Here is a 5,761-nt window from a genome sequence, read left to right on the forward strand (position 1 = left end):
ACAGGTTAGGGAGGCGGGGATGAGCTGGGCTGGTTTTGGGATGCGGTAGGGGGAGGGGAGATTTTGAAGCTTGTGAAGTCCACATTGATACCATTGGGCTGCAGGGTTCCCAAGCGGAATATGAGTTGCTGTTCCTGCAACCTTCGGGTAGCATCGTTGTGGCATTGCAGGAGGCCCAGGATGGACATGTCGTCTGCGGAACGGGAGGGGGAGTTGAAATGGTTCGCGACTGGGAGGTGCAGTTGTTTAGTGCGAACCGAGCGTAGGTGTTCTGCAAAGCGGTCCCCAAGCCTCCGCTTGGTTTCCCCGATGTAGAGGAGGCCACAACGGGAACAGCGGATGCAGTATACCACATTAGCAGATGTGCAGATGAACATCTGCTTAATGTGGAAAGTCTTCTTGGGGCCTGGGATGGGGGTGAGGGGGGAGGTGTAGGGGCAGGTGTAGCACTTCCTGCGGTTGCAGGGAAAAGTGCCGGGTGAGTTGGGGCTGGAGGGGAGTGTGGAGTAGACAAGGGAGTCACGGAGAGAACGGTCCCTCCAGAAGGCAGATAAGGGTGGGGACGGAAAAATGTCTTTGGTGGTGGGGTCGGATTGCAGATGGCGGAAGTGTCGGAGGACGATGCGTTGGATCCAGAGGTTGGTGGGGTGGTACGTGAGGACGAGGGGGATTCTGTTTTGGTTGTTATTGTGGGGAGGGGGTGTGAGGGATGAGTTGCGGGAAATGCGGGATACACGGTCGAGGGCGTTCTCGACCACTGAGGGGGGGAAGTTGCGGTCCTTGAAAAACGAGGACATCTGAGATGTACAGGAGTGGAATGCCTCATTCTGGGAGCAGATGCAGTGGAGGTGAAGGAATTGTGAATAGGGGATGGCATTTTTGCAGGAAGGTGGGTGGGAGGAGGTGTATTCTAGGCAGCTGTGGGAGTCGGTGGGCTTGAAATGGATATCAGTTTCTAGGTGGTTGCCGGAGATGGAGACAGAGAGGTCCAGGAAGGAGAGAGAGGTCTTAGAGATGGTACAGGTGAACTTAAGGTTGGGGTGGAAGGTGTTGGTGAGGTGGATGAACTGTTCGAGCTCCTTGTGGAAGCACAAGGCGGCGCCGATACAGTCATCAATGTAATGGAGGAAGAGGAGGGGTTTAGGGCCAGTGTAGGTACAGAAGAGGGATTGTTCTACAAAGAGGCAGGCATAGCTTGGGCCCATGCATGTACCCATGGCCACCCCCTTTGTCTGTAGGAAGTGGGAGGAATTGAAAGAGAATTTGTTGAGGGTAAGGACGAGTTTGGCTAAATGGATGAGGGTGTCAGTGGAGGGGGACTGGTCGGGCCTGCGGGACAGGAAGAAGCCGAGGGCCTTTAGGCCATCTGTATGGGGAGGTATATAGGGACTGGACGTCCATGGTAAAGACGAGGTGTTGGGGACCAGGGAATTGGAAGTTCTGGAGGAGGTGGAGGGCGTGGGTGGTGTCACGGACGTAGGTAGGGAGTTTCTGGACCAAGGGGGAGAAAATGGAGTCCAAATCGGTGAAGCTAGGTTCGGTGGGGCAGGAGCAGGAGGAGACAATGGGTTGACCAGGGCAGTGAGGTTTGTGGATTTTGGGAAGGAGATAGAAGCGGGCGGTGTGGGGATGGGGAACGATGAGGTTGGAGGCTGTGGGTGGGAGGTCACCTGAAGTGATGAGGTTGTGGATGGTTTGGGAGATGATGGTTTGGTGCTTGGGGGTGGGGTCATGATCAAGTGGGTGGTAGGAGGAGTGTGATGGAATACTCCCCATTTGCCTGGATGGATGCTGCTCCAAAAACATTCAAGAAGATGGACCCCATCCAGGACAAAGCAACCTGTTTGATTGGCATCAAGGGGAACTTGCAAGTTGTGGTGTTCCCAAGTATCTGCTGCCCTTGTTCTTCTAGATAGTAATGATCGCAGATTCAGAAAACACTAGAACCTTGTAGATGGTACACACTGCTGCTACTGAACTTCAGTGGTGGAGGGAGTAGATGCTTGTGTATGTTATGCTAGTCAAGCAGGCTGCTTTGTCTTGGATTAGTCAAGCTTCTTGAGTGTTGTTGGGGCTGCACCCATCCAGGCTAGTGGGGAGTATTCCATCACACTCCCAATTTGTGCCTTGTAGATGTTGGACTGGCTTTAGGGAGACAGGAGGTGAGTTACTCGCTGCAGAATCCTAGCCTTTGACCTGCTCTTGTAGCAACAACCTGTATTTAGCTAATCCAGTTCAGTCCTTGATCATGGCCAGGATGTTGGTGGAATGGAATACTTTTGAAGTGTGATCTCTGCTGTAAGGTAGAAAACACAGCAACTAATTTGTTGAGAACACGCATCCTTAAAAGACATGAGATAATGACTAGATAGCCAGACAGGGCACTGCTTGAACATTTCACCCAAAGGATGACATCTCTGACAGTGCGGCATTCCCTGAGACTGTACTGGATGACCTGATCATTTCAAGTGCCTACTGGGTCTTACAGAGTTTACAGAAGTTGGAAGAATCATGAGGTACTGCACTATCAGAAGGTAGAGATGCCCATAAAACCTAATTAATTTATTAAGTACTTAAACGAAGAACACACACTTAACTACTAGGGATATCTCAATCACTGTCTTTCACTACCTTTATTTCAGTAAGTAACCCCAAACTAACCCGATAGAGTTGGCAGCTGGCCAGGAAGAAACTCTGCTCGATGTCTGCACCATGCCTCCTTGCAACGTGAATCTTTGAAGTTGTGCTGAACAATCACGGCTTTCTGACTGTTTTGTACACAGGCCTCTGTGCCAAATGTATGCCTTATTTTGAATTACCCATGCACATGACCAATCCTGAATGTTCCATCCGAATGATTGCCTTATTTGGTAGAAACAGCAGTTACTGAATTCCTGCAATCTTAGCTCTGAGCAGACCCAACTGACTCAGCCAAATTCCACCCACGTAACAGCCAATTATAAAGCCTCTTATCAGTTCCTGTTATCTTCAGCCTTATCCAACAGATGGGACTCCGTTCTTTGGTGGGAAAGTGGACTGCAAAATTAGTTAAGATGAAAAGAACACGTTGAAAGGCAGAGTGTCATTGCTGACTTGTATTAACATGTTACAATCTCACAAACCAGATGATCCTGCATTTAACACTCAAGTGATTCTTTACAAGGTCTTTGAGAGTAGGGAAATAGATGGCATCTTCCAGGTTGAAGTGTGGCTCTAGGAAGGCATAGAGAGAAAAACGTTATGAGAAAATTCATGAAAATGGAAAAGAATAGAAGACGGATAGGAGAGTTTCCATGCATTTTATTGGTGGATTTGAACAAATTGTATTTTTATTGTAGATTAGCTAATTCCTAATAATATAATTATAATGTGTAATTATTATATGTGACAGTCCTACTTGGCAATTTGAACTGTTGGTAAATCATATTTCATGTTGGAGTGCATTCTGCCTGAGAGCCACTGTTTATTAGCAGGTAATATAGTCCTTTAGCAGACTATTAATAAGTGACATTGATTAATTGAACTTCCTTGTTGCTCTGTCTTATTAGGCAGTGATGGCTGATAGTAAGTCAATCGTTGGGTGAGTTGCACATTTTAGTTCCTATCGGCTGTAGGCTCCATAATGACACAGGTTTTGCTCCAGAATAATATAGATTTAGGAGTGGATTGAAGACTGGCAGATCACCGTTGTTTTTGTAGTTCAGCCAACTCAGACTCTGAAGAAGGTAAAATCTGGAATGCAGATGCATTGGGGTGGGAGTTGAATACTCTAGAAATTGTAAGTTTTGAGCTGGATTTAAAGCAAAGTGCTCGCTAAACAAAACAGTTCTGGCTGCATCAGTGGAGAGGGAAACAAATTTAGCACTCCAGACTGCTGACATTTCACATAAAATATTCAGCATCAATCTCAAAGTCCAAGTTCAAATGAGGATGGCACTTAGTTCATGTTCTTTTTTTAAACAGAACTCAACTGAAATGAATTGACTTCTCCTTGATGTGAATCGGGGGGAGAAAAGTCACGTAAAACAAGCAGCCAACTGGTGATCACCCATTTCACACCCTACTTAAGAACAATTTCCGTCATTTCCCACCCCCAACAGTCTGTGAATCCTGGCATAAAATTCTTCATGTTGTGAAGCTTCAGATTGACCAAAATGGATTAACACATTTGATGAATTTAAGGATTTTTCCATCATCTGAAGAGCCTTCCAGATTTGAGTGAGATGTTTTCACAGGTTCTCCCTTCCATGAAGGTAGATCAGCCACTGTAAACATTAAATGCCAGTGCACATTAGTCATCGTTACCATGATGGAGTTCCCCATGGGTTCCTCTTGAAATGTAGTCACTGTTGAGATTTAGGGAAACACAGCACAATCAAAATAAATAGTTGGTTAATGCAGGGCTTTATCACGTTCTGAGGAAGGGTCACTCGACCCAAAACATTAACTCCGATTTTTCTTCACAGATACTGCCAGACCTGCTGAGCTTTTCCAGCAAGCTTTGTGCTTTATCACTTTTGTTGTTTGGACTTCACATATTGGCCGAGATACCAGAGTTAGACTTCTCCTCAAATTATGTAGCAAAACCCTTAGTGTCCACCAGCAAGACAGGACAGACTTGGGTTCACATATCGCATGCAAAAACAACATCCCTGACAATTTGGAGATAGCAAGAACTGCAGATGCTGTAGTCAGAGATAATGCAGTGTGGAGCTGGAGGAACACAGCAGGCCAGGCAGCATCAGAGGAGCAGGAAAGTTAATGTTTCAGGTCAGAACCCTTCTTCAGAAATGGGGAGGTGGACGCAAGCTGGGAAATAAATAGAGAGAGGAGGGGTGGGGACTAAACATAGAATTCACCAGTTTTAAAATCTCCCCACCCCCGGCTCATCCCATGTTCAACCCTCCCTCTCATCCCCGCCTCCTTGACCTGACACAACCTGTCCATCTCCCACCTATCCACCCCACTCATCCCACTGACCAATCCCCACCGCTCCCTACCTGCACTCACCTATCACCATCCCACCTACCTTCCCCAGGCACCCCCCCTCCCCCTCTATTTATTTCCCAGCTCCCTTCCCCCTCCCCCATTTCTGAAGAAGGGTCCCTACCCGAAAAGTCAACTTTCCTACTCTTCTGATGCTGCCTGGCCTGTTGTGTTCCTCCACCTCCACACTGTGTTACATCTGACAATTTGTATTTGTTGCAATTCAGCAGACTCCTGATAATATCATTACAATTTGTAGTGATTACATTCCAACAGTTCTACTGGATCATTTGAGTAGTTGGTAAATGCTAATACATATTAAAATGTGTTATGACCAAATATCGGTTTATTGATGGCTAATATTTTCTTAACAGCCTATTAGTAAGTGATGTAAATGAACTAGGCACCTTGTGGCTCTGACTTATTAAGTAATGATTGGTATTTTAAGTTAATCAGAGAACAAGTTGTCTGTTTAATTCCTGTTAGCTATCATCTTTTAAGAGTTATAAATTTCATGCCAGCATTGTGCGGAAGTCCTTCAATAAAACTGTGGGTGAGTCAGCCTACTTGTGTACTGAAGTGGAGCTTGAACTCCCAACTTTCTGAGTTAATGGCAGGATAGTGCTACCAATTGAGCCATAATTGGTATTTGTGAATGTGTTTAAATTTGCAGTTTTCATCTGAGTCCACGATGCTCAAGAAAGCGAAGCCAGGCTTTCACTGCACCACCTCAAGGATGGCTCCTGAAAAATATCTTTACATTGAGCTCCATTTT

The sequence above is a fragment of the Rhincodon typus genome, chromosome 8 (genome assembly GCF_021869965.1).
Source record: "Rhincodon typus isolate 14 chromosome 8, sRhiTyp1.1, whole genome shotgun sequence".
Lineage (NCBI taxonomy): Eukaryota > Metazoa > Chordata > Chondrichthyes > Orectolobiformes > Rhincodontidae > Rhincodon > Rhincodon typus.